General features: G+C 43.9%; 1 protein-coding gene across 1 annotated transcript in view; it reads left to right on the top strand.

Moving 5' to 3' along the window:
- Positions 1-7,278: 7,278 nt before the first annotated feature.
- The window catches only part of LOC144755743 (dehydrogenase/reductase SDR family member 1-like), a 183,262-nt gene continuing 165,867 nt past the window's right edge, over positions 7,279-24,673 (top strand). The window contains exon 1 of the mRNA XM_078644949.1: positions 7,279-7,772. The gene's annotated coding sequence lies outside the window, so the exon portion shown is untranslated. The remainder of the gene's footprint in view (positions 7,773-24,673) is intronic.

The following is a 24,673-nucleotide window of genomic DNA, read 5'->3' as shown; positions in this document are numbered from 1 at the left end:
TCTACCTCTTCTGTAGGAGAGTCATTCTCCTTCTCGCTTACTTGTGCTGTTTTACGTTGTTCGTGTAACCTTATTATTTCCTTACGAATTTTCTTGTACATACTCTCTATACTACTGATGGTTCTGTGTTTACCCTCGGCTATATTATCACTCCACCTTGTCAGAGTTCTCATTTCGGTCGGATCTTTGGACGGGTAATCTTGTTCCCTTATTAAACATTTAATCAGAAACTTTAATATCATGAGCTGGATCTCAGCTTTCCTTTGAGACATGGTTTCGCCAATACTTTCTGGATCATCCCCTGTACGGATGAAACGATATATTCTGTCTAGATCTTCTTTCATATCCGGTAGGGTGTCCAAATACCCGGTCACCCGTCTTACACGTATGGAATATATAACCGTACTATCATCGCCTGGGACCGGATCATAGCGGCATTCAGTAAGGGCTCGTCGGATTTCTGCAACGGACTTATATTTGGGCGTACGCTGTAACGCACGTTCATGTAACTCGACTAACGTTACACGTTGATGTGGTGGCGGGGTACCAGGAGGACCTCCTCCTGCGGCCCCTATACTGGAATCGTCGACTGATACTCTTCGTGCTGGCGCGGCGGGAAATTGTAATGTTGGCTGGACCGGGGGTACCGTAGCAGGTACTGCAAAAGGTGCCCCGGTGTCTGGAGGAGCAGGAATTGCATTATTTACAGGAACTGGCGGAACAGGATTTGCATATTCCGGGACTGTGTCGTCCAAATAGGACGAGATAAAAATATCAGCTGCGGTCGGTTTGTGACGTAGCTTGATCGGAACTAAGGGTGGCGGAAAATTACTGGATGCCTCCGGGGTTGCTTTTGACAAGCCCTCGGCAAGAAGAGGATACATACCCTTAATAAGGGCATTCCTCTGTCTGTCTGACTGTTCGGTTTTAACTCGTTCACCTATCTCGATTAGTTCCCTTTCTTGGGCTCTTTCTAAGGATTCTCTACTTAATTCTGACTTTCTGATTTCTTTTTCGGTTCTCTTATGAGATTCTTTGCGCCATAACTCGATGGCATCTTTCTGGGACTGTCTGGCTTTCTTTTTCCATAATGCTTCTTCTACTCGCATGATGCACTCTGCATCCCACGTTCCTGATACGGGCCATCTATACTTTTCTTCTAACTCTTTGGTGTACTCTACCCATAAATCTAGATACAATATGGCACTTATGCCATGCTTTTGATACATAAAATGACCTGGGCTGTCCCTAGGCGGGACAGGAACTGCTGCTTCTAACAGACCTTTTCTAGTTTTTAACTGACGTAGTTTGGAAAACAAAGGCATGACTGGACTGTAATCTAGATACAATACAATACACAATAAACACGATAATTACACCACTTTCATACCACGACATTAAAATACATGAATGACATTTTAAAATAACAGTTCTGACGAAATACTACCTGGAATATTGAAAACAGAATACAGAATTTCTCGAGAACAGAACGGACTAGAACAGAAACTAGATGCACTGTTAAAACAGTACGGACTTACCGGTCTCATAAGAGACACGTCAGGACCCGTATCCACCGGAGTGGACACTTCGTGTTGGGTCTGTGTACCACCAAACCCACGGACCAGAGTCAATTAGATTGACCCTGTCTAGATACTACCCCAGCAACGGTACTCACCGGGCAGCAAGAACGGAAGGCCTCGGACTGGACTGGACTGCTTCGACGCCGGACGGACGAACTTCGGACTTCAGTTACGGGTGGGCCTCCGGATACCTCGGACCTTGGACTCTTGGCTTGGGCTCTGGTCGGGACTCGCCGCGTTCCTCCACCGCCTCGTCTGGATGCTGGACCGCAACCTCCGTCTCCTCCGTGGGCCTGAGGGATACTTGAAGCAGAAATATCTGCACGTGCACGGTATGGTTCCGTCACGGCTGCAGAGGATCAGGGGGCCTGCGTGGCTTCACCGGCGCGTGGGGAAAGGGCAAGTCCCTATTCGGGCGCCATTATGTGGTATATAAATAAATAATACCGGATCTATTTTTGACTGGATATAGTAATAACAGATAGCTTAATAAATAAGAGTCAAGATTCGAGGTAGTAGGAGTTTGCAGGTTTTAATACAGCATAAAGGACAGGAACAGGACAACCTGCAAGATCTGGGATGGCTAGCTAGCACAACTTTAATAACAGTGCACAAGCATATATACTAAAACAGTTTCATTGCAGTACATACAATAGGCGGAGCAGTGGGTGTGGTGCATAGCAGTCGTGAAAGATAAGGGTGAAAGTGGGTGTAACAGGAGGCGTATACATAGACATGTGATGTAAACGTAACAGAAATGTCATAAATGGGGCGGAAACATGGAGGGGGCTACCTAAGGAGCCGGGACCTCTAACCTAATGGTGCGCGCAAACTGACAATGACGTGTTACTAGGAGAAGCTGGGGGCTATGACTTCTGCGCTAGGAGCAGAGACTGAAGTCTGGAGAGTCAGGGCGACATGTACCTAGACACTATCTAGTATCTGATGTTTAGAGAACATGTTGATAGAATCCAAAAGTTATCGGGGTAAAGGCTAACAGATTCTAAGACTGGTGCATGCATTATTCTACATGTAGTGCGTGTTGAGGAATATAAATGACCATTAAATGCAGTATTTCTCTTACATGGAGACGTAAAGGCTAGACCATGACGGAAACTATTGATGCGATTCAGTAGCTTAGGAATGCAGAGAAGGAGGGCTGGACTGATAACTAGAATCATAACATACTCTTGGCAGACTAGCAGGCAGAGCCAGGCCGAGCCGGGCACTGTGAGGCAGGAAGTAAGTGAAGGGTCAGGAACACAGGTGGGGGCTGTATCGCTCCTCAGCGAGGGCTCAGGAGACAGGAGCTGAATCTGGTGTCCGGGCCCTTTTGAGGCCTGGAAACGGGGACTTTTCAATGAAATACCGTGCACACTGAGAAACGTGGCAACGTAGCTTTATATAGGCCTAATACTCGTAGCTTTCACGAGAACTGGAAACTGGCATACTAGAGATGGACACAACTATAATTGCGTCTTTAACCAATCACGGGGGATACATATGCATATTAATCATGCACATGCAACATAAGATGGGGAACACGTAGGGACACAGAACATGGCAAAATTTACTTTTCCACAAAGCACTGCATACAATCTTTGGTACAAAATATTCCATCTTTCCTAAAGGACACCAAGTAAACACTGTGTCTCATTAACGACCTACCAAATCCTCATGAGATCACTTTCCTCATCACCCTCGATGTGGTGGTCCTTTACACTAACATCCAGCAAGATGCCACCATCAGAGTTATTGACAACATCCTTAGGACAATTGCAACCTCTTCATCTACCCCAGTGAACGTCATCATAGAGTGTGCAAGCATTGCCCTGAAAATTATTTTTTTTAGTATAAAATCCAATTGTATCACCAAATACGTGGGACATCTATGGGCAGCACATTTGTGCCCAGTCTGGCATGCCTCTATACGGACCACTTCGAATCCACACGTGTTCTCTAATACCAACTCCTACCAGTACGATATCATCAAATGGAAACGCTACATCGACAACATCCATGTCTTGTGGGGGGTAGATGGCGGTACAGAAGAAAGATGCCAAGAATTCCACCTGTGGATCAACTCAATGGATCCATACTTGAATTTCACCCTCTCAAAATCCAATGAGGAAATCCCTTTCCTTGACCACATCAGCTCTCTGGATCATGGAGTACCTAAAAACAGAATCTTCCAAAAAAAGGCCAGTTGCAACAGCCTCCTCCCCTTTAATAGCCATCATCCTAAAGCATTACGTGAAAATGTACCCTATGGACGATTTTTACACCTGAGGAGGAACTGCAGAAACCTCACTGACAACAACCGATAAGCTGATGATTTGAGCAGAAACCTTGAGGACAGACACTATCCGACCAAGGTGATCAAAAACGCGAATAATAGAGCACGCAACAATCACCGCAAACGCAAAGCCATATTGGAAACCCTTCCCAAACCAAATGAGGACACCGTGACACGTGTGACAACCTTTACCCTGATGTCTAACAAAATTAAAAACATCATCTTAAAATATTGGAAGATTGTCGACGTAGGGGAGCTGAACTTGGAACGCCCCAGATTCGCCTTCAAAAGAACACAAAACCTGAGGGACCTCCTGGTACATATAAGTCACGCCCCCAGACTACAACAAAACAAACCACACTAGGGGCCAGATGTAGGTAGCCAAATACCGGTCGGTAACGGCCGATTTCGGCCGTTACCGACCGGTATTTGGCTTTTGAGATGTAGGTGAGTGGGAATTTACAGAATCTGTATATTTACCGAATCGGTAAATTTACCACTTCGGTATTTTTCCGAATCAGTAAATATACCGTTTCTGTAAATCCATATGTAGGTGGCACACTTTGCAGTGCCACAGGCCCTTAGGATTTCTTATTTTACCACCCAATGCTATTGGGTGGTAAAATACCGAATTCCAGTGTACATGCACATCTGTGCATGTACACCTATGCCATGTGACACACAGACATGTCCTTAGGGCATGTATGTGTGCCACATGGCACACAAGCCTGCATTTGGGGTGCTACAGGGTGTCAAAGTGACACCCCGTTCCCCCTGCCAGGATTCGGTATTTACCGATTCTGTAAATACCGAATCCTTATTTCCCATTGATTCCTATGGGCTTTAAGGCCCATAGGAATCAATAGGAAATATAGATTCGGTATTTACAGAATGTGTAAATACCGACTCTTACAGAATCTGTAATTTTTTACCTACATCTGCCTCCTTCCAATTTACCTACTCTTAAATACCGATTCGGTATGAGTCGGTATTTAAGAGTCGGTAAATCGAAATTACCGAACATCAGGCCCTAGGTAACTTACCAGCGGTGAAAGGCCACTACCCATGTGGCAGCTGCAGTGTCTGTGCCTCAACACGTCACAGAAAAATCTTAGAGTTAGGTCATTTCAGATGGACACAGAAGCAACACACAAACTGTAATACAAACAACTGTGTTTATCTCATTATGTGTCAGTGCAACCTACACTATGTAGACATGACCACAAGACCAGTCAAAACCAGGATCAGTGAACACAAAAGCAATATTCGCTGCTTCCGCAGCGCTACAAAAATGTGTAATGACTACATTGAATTCCAACACACCACTGACCACTTGACATAGACTACTTTGGAAGCCAAACCAACCTGGAATACCACGTGGAGAAGCGTGGCTCAGTGGTTAGAGGCGGCAGACCCGGAAGCTGAGATCAGCTGTGGACCAGGGTTCGATTCCCCGCCTCGGTGGGTCTCGGGCTCAAAAATTCCACGGACTCGACAATTCTCGCTCCGGTGCCTACTCGACTCACGGGGTCACACTCTGCGACTCTGGGCAATAGCTTGCTTAATCTCCACTACGGCCCCTCGTGGCGGGATGCCTGGCTTTCACCTTGTGAATACCCTGCCGGGGTGTCTCACAGGGGAATACCAGGACGGGTTCCCTAAGCAAGCGCCTTGAGACCCCTGGGTGATTCGTGCGCTATATAAATCGAAATACATTTACATTTACACTACCATGTTTAGAAAAGAATAACGTTGGGTATTCCGCAGGGCTTAATTTGAGCCGGAGCTTGCCGGTCCTTAGCACCGGCACCTAATTATTAGGGCCAGGTCTACAGTCACGCTGCATTAAGTGCACCTGCCGTCAGTAATTGATTTATTTATAATGAGTTGTGCGTGGCACTGGCGCAGAGAGAGTGTGCTGTGCTGCTGTCACTTAGTTTTTAGGTCGAGCTCTCTCGACCTATTGTCGCGGAGTTGCTCCTCAAGGGAGATAGACAGGTGCACGAGCGCCGATTGCACATCGAGGACGCGCATCATGCCCAGGCCCCCCCCCCAGCTGTGCACATCTTTTGCTCCACATTCCACATTCACAGCGGCAGCCTCTCACAATCACGCACGCACACAGCGACACTCACGGAAGCACGCACACCCACACCCCCTCCCTGCCCCCCATCCACTCACCTGGCTCTTTCCGCTGTCCTTCTCCCTCTGCAGCGGGTCAGTGTAGGCAGCAGACAGCCTCGGAGGTCGGCGTGTCTTCTCCGGCGATCTGATGTGCACGCTCACGGTGACGTGTGCTCCCACTGCGCTGTTTCGCGCATGGCGCGTGCTTCCTGGAAAGAGATAGGCGCGTGGGTGGAGCAGCCGGTTTCGATGTGTAGCACGGGCTGTAGCAGTACAAGCATCCCTCGCACACAACAGGTACAGCGCCGGGCCAGGGCAGGGTTACAAGATTCTCGCCCCCCCCCCGCCTCTCAATTGGTTTCTTCCAGACTTTCGCTTTCACCCACACACTGGACAGGACAGATGTAAACAGCAGGGCAGGCACCTTTTAGCGTCCGAACGCAGACAGCACCCGATGGGGTAATGTAGCCATTGGATAAGGGTGGGCGAGCTGCTTGAAGGCTCGAGCCCAGTGCCTGGCGCGTCTCAGCTCGAGGCCCCCTTTGGACCCCCCCCCAGCCAAGAAAAGTGCGTTAACTACCGTAAGCTGCTGCCGATATTCGTACCTATATTTTGATGTGCACGCTCACGGTGACGAGCGCTCCCACTGCGCTATTTCGCGCACGGCGCGTCAGATTCGTTGCTTGCGCATCAATATTAAAAAAAAACTGTTCAAAGCCTGCCCCAAACAAAAAACAAACAAATAGACTAGATTACAGTGGTGAAATTATACACTGACATTTGGACCAAACAATTGATACAAAATGGTGTTTTTGCACTGGCCCCTGCTGTGCCGTTTTCTTTTATTTACTTTAAGCCATATTGCACAGCGTGAGTGCTGTTTTACATGTCTAAAAACATTGCATTGCATAGGCAAAACGTCTTGGCTTTGTCAGTGCTTGTTTCCAATTTCCAGCTCTGGTTAAAAGAGAGACCTAGACATAGTCAAATGCATCTTGTTGTTGGCCAAATAGCAAGACGAGTGTCACATGACTTATCGCCACCAGGCTCGTGCCCCCATGCAAATAAGGTGAGCTTGAGGTGCTTCTGCTGCACCTGTGAAGTGCCTGAATGAAGGTCTGAAAACGTTTTAATATAGAAACACCAGCATGTTTCCATCCATCCGTTTCCCACTCCTGCTTTTTTAATTCCCCACAATCTCTCTTCATTTCCCGCTTTTATTTTCGCATTATTTCCTTCCTTTTTTCCCTTCACTGCCATTGTTCCCTCCCTCTTTTCATTCCCGTTTCCCTCTTATCTATGTATTGTCTCTTCCTTTACACGTTTCTTTTAACACTCGATATTTCCGTTGATTTTTTTCTCGTTTATATGGCTATCAGTGCAAGTAGTCATAGCAGACCACAAGATAACTGACTCCTTTCTGTTCTTTCCAGGGACCCTGGCTAGAGGGACGTTGCTCGGGGCTCAGCTGCTTCTGTCTGTTCTTCTCGCGACAAGGGCAAGGTTCGCCTCTTAATAGTGCGTGCAGGCAGTAGGGTAGAGTTCCGGAGTTAACGCAAAGCAGAGGTTTGACATCCTTTCGGTAGGATACCTACCAATTATTACAGAACACCTGTGTTACAGCCTCGCAGTTAGATCGGCATCGCCACCTGAGGGGTCCCTATTCCTGCATCTTTCGTGGGTGCCCCTCATTCGCCGAGGAGACTCTGCTCGCAGCCGCAGAGGAGCCCCCTGCCACCAGCCGGAGCCACGCAGCGTTCTACTAGTGTGAGGTAATCGGCGCCGTGTTTATCAGCTGCATACATACATGCATGCCAACATTTTAGAGCAGGCAAGTGGCAGATTAAAGAAGAATAGTCAGGGAATGTATTTATCACGAGTGACTTAGATTAAAGGAGAGGAATTGTCGGAATCGGGTCTATTTGCATGCTTTGTGACCGATAATCATAATTTAATGTTTGGCAATTTAATAACATAGCGTAAACAAAATCTTAGTTTTTGTATGTGCCTTGTAAAACTGCCAACAATTAAATGTCAAAACCTGTCACCTTCTAGGCAAAGCGTTGTGGTTTAGGATATATTTCCGAGCTCAAGCTGCCTTGTTTCCAGCAGATTCATCTGAATCGGGTTTCAGCCTGCAGGAATCAGTAGGCGGGAGACTAACCTTGAACTCGGCATTCTCCCGCCTGAATCGGGAGGGTTGGCATGTATGTTTAAAATACTCCCATCTGCCCTAGTCCAGAGCTCTACGCTTTCCTAGGTCCATTTGTGCATCGCACGCACAGTCCACATTTTTCTTTGCATTCTGTGACCTGGCTGTAATCCTGTTTATTCTCCTATAAAATCAGGTTTTATAGGACACAGAATGAAGAATAACAAACATGGGCTCATTGATCTGCTCTTGCGTGGACTTTGGACTCTTCAGGGCTCTGTGTCTCCTGGCAGGAGTTGCAAGTCGGTTCGGTGAGATATACTGTGCGAGTTGCTCTCTGATAACGTGTTTTTACACCACTGTTTCTTCCGCACGTAGGTTTTCTGTGTTATTTACACAGCGATACCACATTTACGTAGAGGTGGGCAAACCACTGAAACTCGAGCCAGATGCCTCAGCTTGAGGTTCTCTGGGAACCTTGAGCTCAAAAGACGTTTTTTTAGGGGATGCAATGCAGCTTAGTGGCTGCAGTCAGGTTCTTGGATTTTTGGGCCCCTGAACAGAAAGGGAATGTGCTATACCCCTTTAATGTGCAGAAAACTATGACACATTCAGGGCAGTATGCATCTCAGTAGATACATTAAAGGAAGTAAGCCAAAGTAGGAGAACACTTTAATAACGGTAACAAAATGAAGCACAGAAATCACTGTATGCAACAGTGCGAGGAATATTGTGAAAATAAAGTTAAAGAACATGACTAAACCTCACAGCTCAACTGTACATAACTTTGTCACTTAGACCATAACAAAAACTCTAAAACGTTTTGAAACAGAAACTTTCCTCCTAGACAATCTGTAAGCATGCGCACTTGCACTAGGTTCAGGACAATCCGCAGCAATGTTTCCATCAGGATTATCCTCAATAACGTTGCTAACACAATCTATCTCCTGCCCGACTCCAAAAGCGCTAGAAAAGAAAGACACGGAACTTGATTCAGAAAATGTTTAGACATTTACTTCAAAACAATATAAGTAAAGAATCAGATTCCCTAAGCCAGAACAAATCCATAAGACTAAAAGGCACTAACAGTACTATTTTTCTTTGCTTTCCTTTGTTTTTTTTTATCAACATTTTTTAAACGGAAAGTTTACTAACTAACCAGTGTTTATACCTGAATTTTAAGTCACAAGTGTTTACGTGTTTTTAGCGGTTTATCCACTCTTTGTATGATTTAAACCAAATCAAATAAAGTATTTTTTACTCCTGCCCGACATCACCCAATTGTTACGTACCAATGAAGTTTTAGCTGAATGCATTAGAGAAACTTTTCCTTTATTCCACACCTTGCCACATCCACATTTACATGATTCTTCACTCCAACAACACGTACGTTTGCAGAAAATATCGACCAACCCATCCTGACAAGAACAGTTTTTTAAAATTCTCACTCAGTCACCAACTTTCACCTCCAAACTCCTTTTGTTTTCACAATGGAGTTTTGAGTTCTCCTCCAAGGCTCTCCTCACGCTAACAGCGTAACCATCACATCACAATTTATCAACTTGTGGTTCATCAATTCTCTGTTCACGTCAGTGCCAGCTACTCTACCCCTCATCAAAGTAAAAGGAGACACACAGGTGGTACCATGTGTCGTAGTTCTTTTAGCCTATAACATATATTTCAACACAGAAGTCCAAAATGTATTGTTCATGGAAGTTAATTGCAACTGTTCCTTCCATACCCAGTTGAACCTCTCAACCAGGCCATTGCTTCAAGGATGATAAAGAGAAGTCTTTGTATGTCGTATATTCAAACATCTTAAAAACTCTCATTTCCATTGACACCAATTGGGTACGTTATGGCTCTTTCTACTGCGACGGGCGTTAGAACGCCAGAAACTACCGCTGTTGCGGCTTGTGCAGCTGGTGGCAGTGCTATCCCGTGAGCCACGTGAGCTGCGAGCCGGGCTCCTCAATCACGGCAGGACGCCCCAAATTCCAATCTAACATGGCCATATCGGGGACTCTTGTGCAGATAGAGGAGAGCCGCGAGTCGCCCCACAGCTCGGCTTGAGCGAGTGAGCTGCAAATTCGCTTCTCAACGCGGCAGGCAGTGCGGCACGAGCGGCGAGTCATCTTCCAAGTATTGCTCTACAGTGCAGCAGCTGCGAGGAGTGCTCTAGTGCGGTGGGAAGCGCAAACTTCTTCCTTGGGCGGCAGGAGCCGCGACTCATGTACCAAGCATACGCGAATTGCTCGCCAGTGCGGCACAAGCTGTGAGCAGTTTCCCAGTGCGGCAGGAGCCGCCAATTACTTCCTTGTAATGTAAAATGAATTTGTAGAGCGCATAAATCACCCGAAGGTCTCAGAGCGCTAGCAGATACCTCAGTACAGATACAAAGAGCAGGACTATGGGTTTGTTGCCAGAAAGAGCCAGGTTTTTAAGTGCTTACGGAACCTTAGATGGTTAGGTTCTGTCCTGATCTGGAGGGGCAGAGAGTTCCAGGCTTCGGGGGCTGTTTTACTAAAGGCCCTATCGCCATTTCTGACCGTACGTACCCTGGGGACCGTCAGAAGTGACTTGCTGGAGGATCTGAGAGATATTACCGGATTGTGAGGTTTGAGCTTTTGTTGTATGTATGATGGTCCGTGTCCATTGATGGTTTTGTGGACTAGGCAGCATAACTTAAATTTGATGCGCTTCTTTATTGGGAGCCAGTGCAAGGTTTTTAGGCAGAGCAGAGATGGGGTGCGCGGGGGGAGATTAAGCACCAGTCTTGCAGCAGTATTTTGCAGGACCTGCAAACGGGCCAGGAGAGTGGTGTTAGTTGAGGACAACAGTGAGTTCCCATAGTCTATCCGACTGACAATGAGTCCCTGCACAATGGGCATGCGAGATGTAAGAGGGATCCATTGAAAGATCTTCCTCAAACTACGCATAAGGCCGAAGCAGGTGTGGACTACTTTGTTGACATGTTCAGTCATAGATAGCTTGTTATCAATTATCATCCCGAGATTTTTAACTGAGGATTTAGGGGGGTGGCAGGGACCGAGGGAGACTGGCCACCATTCAGCAGACCAGATCTTATCGGCCTTTCCAAAGAGCACAATCTCTGTTTTGCTGGCGTTCAGCATCAGGAAGTTCTCTGTCATCCAGTTTTGTACGTCTACCATGCAATTTTTAAACCTCAGTTTGGTTTCGTCTGGATCCTGGTTGATTGTGATTAGTATCTGGGTGTCATCTGCGTAGGACACGGTTCCGAAACCGTGTGCTTGGATAACCTTTGCAAGGGGGGAGACATAATGGTTAAAAAGGGTGGGGCTCAAAATTGACCCCTGAGGGACACCCTTGTTGTTGGTATAAAAGCTGGAGGAGTGGAAGCCTACTTGGACCTTAGACCGTCTGTTGGTAAGATGCTTTTTATCCATAGTAGCGCAGAGCCTTCAACACCAGCCTCTGCAAGACGCTCTAGAAGAATGTGATGCGAGATGGTGTCGAAGGCTGCGGACAGGTCGAGTAGGACAAGTATGGCAGACTGATTGGAATCCAGAGTCATTCTGACATTGTCAACAATCTCGAGCAGGGCAGTTTCGGTGCTATGGAATGCCCTGAACCCCGACTGTGATGGATCCAAAAGCCTGTTAGACTCCAGGTGGGTGATAAGTTGCTTATTTATTAGAGATTCCATGACTTTGCCAAATAGAGGCAGAAGGGAGATGGGTCGGTAGTTTGAGAGTAATTTTGTATCGGCTGTTGTTTTTTTTAGGATCGGCCTTATTATCTATCGCCTCCCTCCATTGCAGGGGGACAGAAGAATGCAGGAAAGCGACAGGACCGGCAGGGCATTGTTGAGTGCCTCATAGGGCGGCAGGAGACGAGAGTTGCTCCCCTGCTAACCGCGGTCTGTTTACTCGACACATCAGAGACTGTCTGAGCAGGGTGAGATTTTCATCGCGGAAGGGGCTTCAAAAAAGATTGCTGAGGGTGGCAGAAAGCCACAAGTTGCCTCCTTACCTGGCAGGAGTTGCAACTCTTTTTAATACTAACAGAGCAGAGCAACCTAGCAGAGTAAGGATTCTGTGTGAACAATTTTAACAATATATATTACACGATTCACCTCGAGCCACCGCCCTCAGCGCATCAAGCAGGGAAAGCAAGGAAAGTCGAGGCAGCAGGGGCGGAGATGCAGTGGAAGCAGTAGCAGTGGAACCCAGTTGAGCCACGCACCGCGAGCCTTAGCGAGCCTCAGGGTAAACTTTATAGGAGATCACAGAAGATCAGTTAAACCTGTGGGACAAACATGTGAGGAAAGCGGATACTGAAAAGTGCGATGCTGGGGTGGAGGGGTCGTGTGAGGGGACACAACGTGCTGGGGCTGGCGACAAATATCAGCCGAAGGAGGTTCGTTTGCCTGTCTGTAAGGAGGGTGAAAGTGTGAGGGGCAAAAGACACACCTTCTCCTTGCCTCGCAGTTCCTTCTTAGCGGGGGTTGGAGTGTGGAGAGTGGTCCAAAGACCCTGCGAGCCCACCAGAACCTCAGAGTTCTGACTAAAAACAGGTTTAACATCTAGCCCGTTAAAGCCCACGCACATGCCCTAGGCCACCAGAGGAGCCACAGGAGCTGTTACATTTGTGGAATAAGTCGGGGGCGGTCTGATGTTCGGAGAAACGTGTTGATTTGTGCTGAAGGGGGTGTGAACCACTTGGAAGGCCCCATATAGGGGTTGATATCGTTCTAAGTAAGTACTGCAATATACAGCTTAAGTAATATCGAGCGATCTCAAAGCATGCGCTCAGGCGGGGAAAGGGCACCGGGCCCTCCAATACAAGTCACGGAAAGCTCAAGCACCGAGAGTATTAATAAAAAAGCCAAAGCACAGCCAAAAGATATGAACCAGACGGTAATATCACCAATAGCACGGATGTTCGAAAAATCCTTAAAAGTCCTGCATAAGTTTGATTTCTTGAAAGATCCGACTGGGGCTATGATGTCAGGTCAAATTGAACCGTAAATAAGTAATCTTCAGGCCCCCATCAAGTCTATTAGTAATGGGAAAGTAATCACACTACCAACTGAGCAAAAGCAAGAATTTGACAAAATATCACACAATGTGGACGTAGAGGCCAATATATCAGAGCAAACAATAGATCAAAAGTCAACAGAAATTACCGACCTTAAATTATTATATTTTACACCACATTGTCAAATGTTAAATGTCAACTGCCAAATGGATCAAAAACAACCGGATATCATAGAGGATTCAAACATTGAGATGTCGCTTGAAGTAATGTCCTCCATACACGAAAAAATAATAGCTTTCAATAAATTACCAATCGAAGTTAAGGTTGAAATAAGAAAATATAATGTTCGAAGCAGTGTCCAGACATTCGACAACCTGATGGTAGAAGGATAATCAAGTGAAAACTTAGATGAAAATTGAGACAAAATCATCCTGCACAGCCAACTTAGAATAAAAGGGCATATATCTTCCCTGCCAGAGTCAACAATGATGTTAGAAAATGATCAAGTCACAAATTTGGAAATAAACTGTTCAGAACAGATTAAACAGAGAAATTGATCACTCAACCTATTACCTAGTCGAACAGTCAGGCAACAAAAAATACCACCAACTGGCAATTGGGCAAATGGAATAACTGAAGAAAGCATACAAGTTCCAGGTGCCATTACAAAAAAATCAGAAACCACTCAACCTCATATCGATAACAGGACCAAATACAATGCAGAGGCCGGTGAAACGGAATTCTCCAACATCCTAGTAAACACCTACTTGAATCCAAAAAACTCTCTTGATACCAAACAGGAACCTCAGAGGGACCAAAACACTAAAACCGTAGAAAATCATGATTTGGGGTCTATCTGGGACATCTTTTATCAAACTTCATCACTAACTCTTGAAGCACTGACACTTCAGTCGAACAAAATGGATATTCAAATTGAAATACTGGGTACAATGGCAAGAGCGGTGGCTGGAATAGACCATAGACTAGCTGAACTAAATAGCTTGATAATTAGAGCACAATCTGATACATCAACTACTTATTTAGAATGTTCCTGCGCACCAATAATTAACAAATTAACATCAATACCGGAAGTCTTTAACACTATATTGGAAGATGTTAAAGTAAGCCTTCAACTGAAAGAAAATAAGAAACCAAAAAATAAAGAAGGCAACAACGGAGGAGTTAACAGCTCAAACCGATTTAAATGCCCAAGATGGATTATTCCCCCCAAAAACCCTGAGTAATCAATGGGGGAAAGTAATCCAACAAGAGGTGAACCTTCTGTCCAACTTGCAGGAAACCTAATTGACGATCAAGTGGACAAAGCAGAGGAGGTGACACCGTTTACAATTACAAAAAGACAGAGGAAAAAGTTACGCAGCGCAAGACACAAAGTTAAGACGGAGAATCAAATAAAGACACATCCTCAAGCGGAAATGCCTCTCAATGCGAACTGTAGTGTAGTTCCTATTATCCCAATAGGCTCTGCGCATTGGAATAATACCTTCAGTAGTAAAGGCCTAGACCAGACGTTAACTAGGTCTACTACTGTCGATATTAGACTTAAAGTTTTGGGTTTGCCAGCTAGCTCAGAGTTCACTAGAAACTTTCTCGAATGTTCAGGAAGGACTTAACTTCCCTGATTAGACAAGAAGGGATTTAGTTTCTGACAACCATAGAACATGACAACTTTGCTCTCCCCTAATCAAGAGTGTATCTCGAGAGTCGTGTGAACAAAAGGCAATTTATTTTACTCAGTCAGTACGTGCATTCTTAGTCTCATCAGATTGTAGAGAAAAGGAAGAGACGGGCGTGTTCAATAAAAGGTGTTATTTATTGATCAGTCTCTTTTCTCATACAAGAGAAATGGATCGATATTATTGCAATACTTATAGCTAAGTAAAGTGCATACATTAAAAGCAATAGTATGAAATAATACTGTAAAAACATTGATATGGTTTCTAAGCCATAAGATGTTTTAAAATGAATAAAATATATTACATACACATATACATTTGACTAAACGTACTCAACTGGTGTTTCTAAATACGCCTACCCCGTGTACCTGACCTAAGCCTAATACGTGGGCGGGAATAGAAAGTTACAGTTTAAGTTAAGTTTGTTTTTGCCAAGTGAATAACTAAAGAATTCTCTGCGAGGGGTTATTCAGTTCTGTACCTGGAATCTAGGTTGAATGAGGGATGGTATCTCTCTCTCTGGTCTCGATATTCCAGGCTGCCTGCGAGGGCTACCCGGAAGCGCCGGTGCTGGATTTCTCGGCAGGAGAAAGCAGCGCGTCTCGTTCTCAGCGCGTCAGGAAGGCGGGGCTGCGCCAGCGGGGTCTGCTCTGCTCTGGGCTTCGGCAAGTATGGCTGCTCCAACTCGTCACCACCGCGTGTGTTTGCATATGGCAATATCGGTAATATTTATACCTTTAAGGTGCCGAGATTGACGTAAGGATGGACATAGATACGTCAATAAGGATGTCATATGACTTGCTCGTTAGCACATTCTTTTGCTGAAGTTCTCGGTGAAATCAAAACAATGGCCGCAGGGTTTTGCCCAGGTTGTCATAGGTTTGATTTGTTATGAGAACTCCGTATGCCTTATCAGGGGCTGGAGGAATATCGCTTGTCTAATTAGATCGCAAGCGTTATGACCTAATCAGATAACACGTTCCTGTGCCGTAGTGTGACTGCGTCAGATAACGGTATCTGCATCATGGGGGTTTTCTGCCTCATGGGCTGACTGCTAGTTAACTTGTTGGTTTGTTTAACTAGAATAGGGTCAGGAATAGGGGGATCGATTCAGAACCTATAGGAATACATCACACCCACTCCACGCTAACTATGTACATATTTACTAATCTATGCATAGTAAAACATACTATAGAGTATAGTGTATACCTTACCACCCCAAAATACATAAATGCATTTTGAAATTTTTCAAATATACGGAAAAATTGCAGTCATATGTATTGTATGCACTCAAGCTGTAGAATAATGCCAAAGTAATCACGCATTTGTATACATTATTGCTATTGGTATATGATAATTTACACATGAAATGGCTCTTAATACAGAAAAAAAGTTCGAGACCATTTCATCACAGAATAAAATATTTATGAACATACCAGCGGGCAGCTAATGTCTATAAGCTATCTAAAATTTAGAAACCTTAGTTCTCTAAGAATAGTTCTTACTTTAAGCAGAAGATAGTGTCCCGAAAAATATGCAAAAATATTTTGGGGCTGCTGAAAAATTGCTGTCCGTGAACTGGAGGGAAAATTGTTCATGTGACTTTATTTTTAAAGTTGAAGGCCGAATTCAGGGAACGCCGTGTGCGAGCTTGCTCAAAAGTCTCTATTTCTGCTCTGGTGAGAACATCATATCATTTAGGCTTTCGAAAAAACTGTCAACAGCTTCCTGGGAAAGTTCCACTAACTCGGAAAAAGGTGTAACCATGCATTTGTGCGCATGATTGTCTCCATTGACATTCTGATTCGCATTGCTGACAGAAGGTCGTACCTGTTCGATGCTGCTTTCATCTTGAACTTCACTACCCCTCAATCGTAGTGGTGAAGCTTCCACGAATGCCGTCATCAGGATTGGTAGCCTTTGAGGGCAGCACAAAGCATGAACCTTGATCGGGCTCAACAATGTTTCTGCATCCATTGGCGCATCCGATTGTAGCGTCAGACAGGTGTCTAACACGCATTCTTCTCCGCACAGCAGACACCTTAATACAGGTAAAACACATCTTTGCCACATTGGTCGAAATGATAGAAACCAAGTCATGTTCAGGTCTCTAAGCCGGGATAGTCCCAGGATTTTTGATATCCGGTCCCGGTATCCAATGGCTAGGATTGTTTCTTCCCTTGTCGCAAGAGTTTTGTCTGTGACATGGGTTGCCATAACGAAAAATAAGGACTAAGAATAGGATTCCTAGAATTAGTCCCAAGATCAGGGGTAGTCCGCCAAAAATCGAATGGACGAAATCTGGAAAAATACCCAGTATGGCTTTGAATGGTGTTAATGCCATCGAAAATACTGTCTTAAATACCTTTGAGACCCCATTGGTATCAGAAATATTTAAGATTTCATTCAGGATTTCTGCAAAATGTATGGGGGAATTAGTTGATAACAATGAATGTATCTCTGCAGTCGTCCTTGCGACTTGTAGATCATACGTTTCTTTTGATGACGTGAGCCTTGTAGGCGTCTGAAGAAGCACTGTTTTCATTCTGCTTAAAGTATCTATTCGAATAGAAGTAATTTTCAAATTGGGTTATGCCCTTGCCTCCCTGTCTGGAAAGGAGCTGGGGAACAATGAGCGTCCACAGCACTTGACCTTCGCAGTCGTAGTTACGAGATAAGGAGTCCCGGGCATAAGACTACAACATCTGCGGTCTACAATTAGAATGTAACTCCCATTATAGAGTCTTTGAAAGAATGGTTCTATTTCTGTTGCAGGTGCGCCTTGCTGGTGACATGAAAGGTTGTATGAATTCCCTTCACAGGCTCCATGCAAACTAATTCCATTACACAGAAGCGTGCCGCTTAGTGACATCGCACAATTATTGCCACTAAGAAACACTTTCTGTCCTTTATTACTGACACATGCATGTGAATAGGGCAGGTTCCATGTTGTTTTAATGTACCCCTTTCCCAATTTCTCGTACATGCCAGCCTGTATATATTTTTGGCAGTATTGAAACCTGAAGGTTGAGATTGGAATATTTATTATCCCATGTATTATTCATTCACTGACAGGTCGTTCTGACATTGTCACTGGTAATCTTTCGAGTTTTTCAATGCTCAAGATTGTATAATCAGCACCCTTTTGTGCCATACTGATTTGTCTATCAGTAAGGTTAAAGATTTGGAATAGTGACGTTGTGTTGATTAAACGCCAAGGCACATAGCCTGAACGTAGATTTTGTAACGTCCAGCCAAGCTGTACAATAGAACGCAATTGAGACTGACCGTGTTGTAGCAACAGTAAGTCTTGCGATAATATGTCGATTGCTGAAGACACAATGCTGTCCAAAGAAAAAATTCTGGAGGACAGAGTCATTAACCCATTGTCCACTACAGAAAGTGATTTTTCCAAATTAATACGGTCAATTTCCCGTATTCTCTCTGCTGTTTCAATTTGAGTAACCTTCCAGGCCTCATTGTATGCTGCATATACAGAGGCTGCTATGAAACGTTTTTGACGCTGTTTGCGCGGTCCCATAATGAAATCACGCAAGTCAGCACCATCAGTAAGTAAAGATAGGTGTTGCTTAATTTCTGTCAGTGTGGAAGTTTGTAGCCATTGAAGGCATAATTTGCCCACACTGTAGGTGGTTATTATCCCTGGGTGATGTCTTTGAGGATATCTAGGGTCTGGCCTGGTCATTTTGAACCCCTGTGTTTTGTTCAGGAATCGGTCTTGACAGTTATTAGTATCTGTGGGCCAGATCAACCACTGTTTCCAATCAGGATGTGTTCTGTTTTGGTTTAATACATAATTTACGTCTATCTCCTCATCTGTAGAGGTATTGCTGTTTATTGTTGGCTTTGGAATAGACGGTTTATTTAAGTCTTTGATGTTGTCTAGGCCAAGACAGGTAGTTTGTTGAACAGTGTCATTTAAAAATATAATTTGTTCTGGGATCATGCAGGCTCTAAACAAAGATTCTATACCCTGCACTTGCCATTCTTTTGTACCCCAAACACTTTTCAATTCAACATTTTTGTCCCAATAATCAAAACCAAAGGTATTCATTTTTTCAAAGAATGAGTCTGAATAAATCAATTTTGTGTTTGTTATCATGGTCTTAGTTCCTGTCTTGTTTGACAATTTGAAATAAAATGCTTCAGCATTACTTGTGTTAAAACCTGAAAAGTATGAATATTTGTCATAGAAGGTTCTTGAGCTTCCTTTTGGAGGGGTTGCACAATGTTCCCATTGATTATAATTTAAAACATTTCTAGGTTGTGCCGATCTATGTAAAAAATGGTTACCATAGTGGTTATAACAGTACATACTATCATAATTTGTAGAACCCTGCAAATAATCATGTTTGGTAAATTTAGCAGACATTACTAAGTCAGACATCATATTATTAATGCTTTCGAAGTCCCAATCATCAGCAAATGAGCTTGGTTTTGCAAAGTCACTCAATGAGATCTTAATTTGGTGTGGATATTTCAGGATTTCGACCGGACCATAAATTTCATAGTCAGTGTTGTCCCAGGCTACCCCACCCGGTATCGGATTGGCTGTGAAGTTGACTGAAGAAAGTTCTCTTTTCTCGACGTGTGAAGATGTGTGTGGTTTGAGGATCAAGTTGATTTTCTGACTTGCTGTGTCCATTTTAGCATATTTTCCCTCAATGAAGCGTCCCAAAGTAAGTACCATGATGAGCCAAAGTATGAGGATAAATGCACCAAAACCCACCCAAAATTCGATCCATGGAGAAATCAGATATGTTTCTTTTAGTTGTTTCAAAGGTTCTTTAGCTTTATCTTTAAAGGTTTTTGATGATGGCTATGTCTTTGATTCACTGAAGCCTTCAGAGGAATCATCGAAGTTTATGAAGTAACCGGATGCAGTTCTGTCAATTGTTCCAATTGGTTCAGGATTACTGTTTCTTGCATTTTCACTTGGTACTTCATTATAGATTGGTGTGTCTCTGCTAAATGTTTTTATTTGGGTTTTCAGAGGTCTAAGTTCCATTGCATTGTTGCATAGTCCTTGTTGTTCTTCTGTAGGCGTTTCGAATGTGATGAGCCTCTTTGTTAGGACCTCTGTACTGGTAGCAAACCTTGGTGTTCTGCTACTTATTGGGAGTCCACTTGGCCTACTGTTTGTTATCGGCCACATGATTGTGGTTTTACCAGGTCGATGGATACAACTCGGTTCTCCTTTTTACCAGCAAGTGGCGGTAGTACAACTGATCTTGTCCCGTTGACAGACAAGACAGGAACTGCTTTTCTGTAAGAAGGCCCAAATTCCTTCTTTACCGCGATCTTTTCCCTGACTAGATCCCCGACTTTTGGAATCCAGACAGGTCTTGCTGGGACAAGTGGTGGTTCTTCAGTGGTTGTTGGCTGTTGTTTCAACTTTATGTTGCTCAGGTCTTTTCTTGTTTTGTTTAAGTCCTGCAAAATAGCCAAACGGTCTTTGATATCAAAGCTTTTTTCTTTCACCACTGAAGTCTGACTATCAATGTCAGAGATCAACATCCTAGTTCCAAATAATAATTTGTACGCACTGAATCCCTTCTGAGAATTTCTTGGCAAGTTATTTAGACTACGTTGGACACTTATTAGATGTTTGACCCACCCAGCTCCCGAACCTAATATCCTTTCCGTTATAGATTGCTTTATGCCTTGGTTTTTTCTTTACACCATCCCGTATCCCTCAGGAAGGAAGTGAGAAGATTCCCGCTGTGCTATGCTCATTTGGCCATGTTTCCCATCAGGCTGGAGGGCTAGAGTGAAAACAATGGTCAAACGTAGCATGCTCTTAGCGTATATGCCATTTAGACTCGCAAATCTTTGTATAACAGTCCAGACGTCAGCCGAGTGCTGGTGATCTACATTATAAGTGGAAACTAGCCTGTATATGTTAATCGCAAGCCTTCCTTTTTACTCTTGATCTTTTCTGGAGTAAAACGACGAGGTATTAAACTGTTTCTCTCCCCACTGCGATCTCTGTTGCAGTTTGGGCAGTTTTTTACAAACATGGTGTGACGCAGGCTCATGCCTGGCCACCAGTACCGTGATTGTAATTCTTCCAGAGGATCTTTTAGTTTGAGGTGTCTGAGACCCTCGCCCATATGTGCGTCTGCGATTAACAAGTTTCTCCTGTCCATGTTTGGAATCACCCTATCCCCCACTCCAGGGATCCGAGCAAAAGGGACGGAGTTTGCATCGATTATGTATGTATAATTGAGTGGATAGTTGATCGGTAGCGCTGAGCAGTCGCCTTTTGATGACGTTTTCACCGCCAGCACTGTTTCACCGTCAATGTATTTTAATGTACGCTTTTTTCGAACTACGGGAGCCGATTTAGTGGCTGCCGCTGTGGCTGTCTCAGCCAATGAATTCCCTGCAACGTGAACGCCATCACGCTGATGACTCAGTGAGTGTGTCACGTGAGTCTTTGGTAGCTCTTTTTGTAAAAGAGCTATTTGTTCCCAGAGCAGTTTCTGCTTTATTGGTGCATCTGTGTCATCTTTGTAACCGTTTTGAATCCATGTCTGCAAATCCTTGTTATATGATTTGACGCAGTAATATGAATCTGACACTATAAGTGTCGGGAATTCGCGATCCGCATTATCTAGCGCCATTTTCAATGCTAGTATTTCAGTTTGTTGTTCTGAATTAGTTTCTACTGAGTGTGTTTTTGTTAATAGAGGTTTTAGTTTACCTCCGCGCCACACTTCTTTTGTAATCCCACATGTGGGGTTGTATGCCTGTTCTCCCCAAACGGGGGGTTGAGCATGTCCGTCTGTATAAATTACACAGGCGTAATGTCGTAAAGGCAGAATGTCGATTGGCAGAGGGTATGTTTTTTCATATTCTAGATTTTTTAATTCTTCTAGTTCTGGATCAAAGTAGTAGTATACTTTGTCCGTTGTAATTGAATTCACCCATTGTATCCATTCCGGATTCAATGTTGTTGTTGGTAAATTACACGGTGTTGTTAGTGCCTCAAAGGCTGATTCTGCTGTTCTGACTGTGATATGTCTACCGTCAGCTTGATTTTTTTCTCTAGCTATTGCGGTTTGAACTGCATGAACAATTTTTTCTTTGTTGCTGAATTTCTGTTCAGCTTCTGTGTACAAGTGTGATTTGAATGCAATTGGTACCTTTTCTCCCTCATTAGAGGTCAGGTATGTGAATCCGCATCTCCCTGGGATGACTCGAATCACAAGATTGCGTGTGTTATCACGTGTTTCTAATTTTGTTTTAATTAGCATGTCTGTTTGTAGGGATCTCAAAATTTCTGTGTGTATTTGACTCCAATTGGATCTTTTAAAATCTGGTTTTATCAGATCATAAAGGGGTTTGACCCTTTCTGCGTAATTTGCAATGTATGTTCTTCCGAAATTTAGGAAGCCTAGAATCGACTGTAGGTTTTTTAGTGTTCTAGGTGCTTGGATTACGGCACATTTCTCTAGGAAATTGTCAGCCAGGCTTTTGCCTTCACTTGATAATTCATATCCTAAGAACAGGACTGTCAGATGGGCAATTCTGGATTTTTTAAAGTTGAATTTGTAACCCTCTGCTGCGAACCCAAGTATTATGGTGTTCACTCTCTTCAAGTGAGTCTCCAAGTCATCATCTGTTAAGTAAATGTCGTCGACATAAGATAATGCTTCATCATCATATATTTGTAGTAATTCTGTTACTCTCGCTGAGAATACTCCCGGGCTGTTCTTGTACCCCTGGGCTAACCGACAGAATTGTTTTTGAGTGCCATTTATTGAGAATGCAGACAAATATCTGCTCTCTGGTGCTATGTTTTGACAAAAGAATCCATTAGAGATGTCTAAGGTTGTTTTGTATTTTTTGCGCACTATGTTATTCATTAGTGCAGCACTATGCGAATTTTGCACTGCAAAAGTTTTGCAACATGAGTTAAGGTGTCGGTAATCCAAAACTAGACGGTATGAATTGTCTGGTTTGGAGACCGGAAACAAAGGGTTGTTCATTTGTGAGGTGCAAGTTTCAATCACCCCCTGGTATTCTAGCTGATCTAGTATTTCTTTTACCTGTTTTTTTGCTTCTTGCTTAATTGGGTACTGCCTTTGTGCAGTAGGTTGTGATTTTGTGAGGAGGAGAGTCCTCATCCCATCCCACGTGATTTTTATATAAAGCAGGAGCTAGAGCCACTGCCCACTTTCTAGCAAGTGTGTATTTTTTATGAATTGGGATATGATTTGAGAAGGCAGGCATAATTACTTCTTCGCCATGAGGGCAATCCCTGACAAACTCTGGTGGCCAGTCTTTTTCAGCTAGAAGGATATCATAGCCCTTGGAGAGATTATCCCAAAATAGTCCCCTTATTTTTCTAGTCTTATCCCCCTCTATACGCAATGTTATTTCGTATATTTTGTGAGGTTTGCTAACTCTGGTGTCCGCAGTTTCCACTTGAAGATATTCATTCGTGTCCACTGTCTCCAGATGATTCATAAGGACTTTGCGAGCTATGCTCACTTCTGCTGCGCTGTCTAGCATTGTCTGAGCCCATTCCCCGTTTTTCAGTTGTGTCCTCAGAATTCTCGGCATTGTTAACTATTTTAATGCTGGCTACCTTCTTCTTTGGAAATTGTAATTTCTTTTTTAGCTGAGCAGGTTCCTTGTCTTTGGACTTGGCGTGCTCTTCTCTTTGTTCTGATCGTCCTCTTCTTTCCGATTTCTGCGAGGAAGTCTGAAAAGATTGAGAGGGACGTGTATCAATGTCTTGATATCTATCAGGCTTTTTTATATTATCCCTATTTCTAAGGTTATATCTTTTCCCAGAGGGGTCACTCTGAGGTGACCTGTGTCTTTGGTTCGGAGATTTTTCTCTTCGCCTAGGAGACCTTCCTCTGGACTGGAATTTCTTTTCTTTAGGATTAGATTGTTTGTTTCCATCCCAGTTCTTTTTCTGTGATGTTGAATTATTATTAAAAAATATTCTTTCAGGACTTTCAATCAGTTGTGGTTTTACTGGTATTCCACCTAAACTATCTCTACCTAGTTCCTCATAGGATTTTTCTATGATTCTGGCAATTTCAGCTGGTTGGTCTGCTATATCTGTCTCTTTTAACCTTGGCGGATCGCCACATTTGCTGCTTCTCCCTTTATGTTGGCTAATAATATAGCCGAGACCTGCTTGAAGTCTTTTAGTAATTTCATACCAAGAGTTAAAGCGGGTTCTGGACCGTATTCATCTTGAATTTGTTTTAGCACATCCGGTATTACCGAAATGGATGGAACACCGTGCGTTTTTGTGTAGATGGAAGCAAAGACTGTACCCCAAGTGTCACAGTCCTCAATGTGTGGTGCGATTCCCATTGGAAGACAGATAGTCAGAATCCTGTGCTTTTCTAGCGGGGTGGTGTCTGGAAACACCGCCTCTATTTGGGTGATTTTCTGCGCTAGCCAGAATGGTATTTGTTCCCGTTTAGCCGGTACTTTACCTAGGCAGGACTGGATGTTCTGTGGTGTAATTTTATTTGTGTTCCCCTGGTGAGGGGTCAGCTGTGGGAGTTTAATCGCTGGCTGAATTGTTGAAGTCCGCATCACATACTGGACTAATTGTCTATGTATTTTTATTAATTGTTTTAGCTGTGTTAACAGGTTAGCTGCAGACATCCCGTCGATGTCTGGATGTGGTGTGTATCCGGCTAGGACCGGCCACGTTGCTCCTGGTCTACCTAAAGGACCGAGCCTGGTGATGTGATTATTATGTTTTAGGGCGCCATCAAATAAGAGCAAATGCTCTTGAAATTTG

This window comes from Lissotriton helveticus, chromosome 5_1, assembly GCF_964261635.1.
Source record: "Lissotriton helveticus chromosome 5_1, aLisHel1.1, whole genome shotgun sequence".
NCBI classification, from domain to species: domain Eukaryota; kingdom Metazoa; phylum Chordata; class Amphibia; order Caudata; family Salamandridae; genus Lissotriton; species Lissotriton helveticus.
This window is presented reverse-complemented; position numbering and strand designations above follow the sequence as displayed.